Source organism: Charadrius vociferus, unplaced genomic scaffold (genome assembly GCF_000708025.1).
Source record: "Charadrius vociferus isolate BGI_N301 unplaced genomic scaffold, ASM70802v2 scaffold1168, whole genome shotgun sequence".
NCBI lineage: Eukaryota > Metazoa > Chordata > Aves > Charadriiformes > Charadriidae > Charadrius > Charadrius vociferus.
This window is the reverse complement of record NW_009661376.1, coordinates 272,893-273,628: the sequence shown is the minus strand read 5'-3', so window position 1 is coordinate 273,628 and position 736 is coordinate 272,893.

Genomic DNA, 736 nt, shown 5'->3' with positions numbered 1-736 from the left:
TGATACAGTATTTAAGACACAAAGCAGGATACATACACAAGTTATGATTAATCACAGTACCCATGAAAATTGTAACTTAAGTTTAATTTGGAGTCTACCTGGACATGAACATCAAACTCACTGCTGAAGAAGGATGTGAATGCCTGAAATCTTAGCTGGCTGCTCTTGTAACTGATTACCCATCCCCTATAAACCTTATCTAAACACGGAATTGTTATCCATCTGCACAACCACAGAACACTACTACGTTTCCATCTGAACACTGACATCCTTATCGCTGCACAGGTGATCTCTGCCTCTGAAGGTAATGCTAAACACTATAGCCATTTCCTCATGGGACACAGAACTTGCGCATTCTTACTCCTTCGTCTCCCTTCAGATTCGCTACACCAAGTTCCTAAGGCCCTCCCCAGACTGTGCAAGGGGAACTCTGCAGTTAAGAAGCTGGAGGCCAATTTTTCCACAGATATTCACTCAAGGCCCAGAAGTTCACTGCCAATACCGAAAAGCACCAACCCCGTCAGTGAATTTCCGTACGCTAATAAAGGCCAGGACGCAATGGGAAGCGTTTCCTTGAGACGATTTTCACGCGCGTGTGTGCGTGCCTGCATTTAGAACCAGTCATTTCAGCTCCACAGTTCCTGCTTATGTCAAAATCCATTTTGACAGAGAACGCATCACAAAAAACAAACAAAGAGCAGCCAATGGACGGCCAGCGCCGGCGCCGATAGGAAGG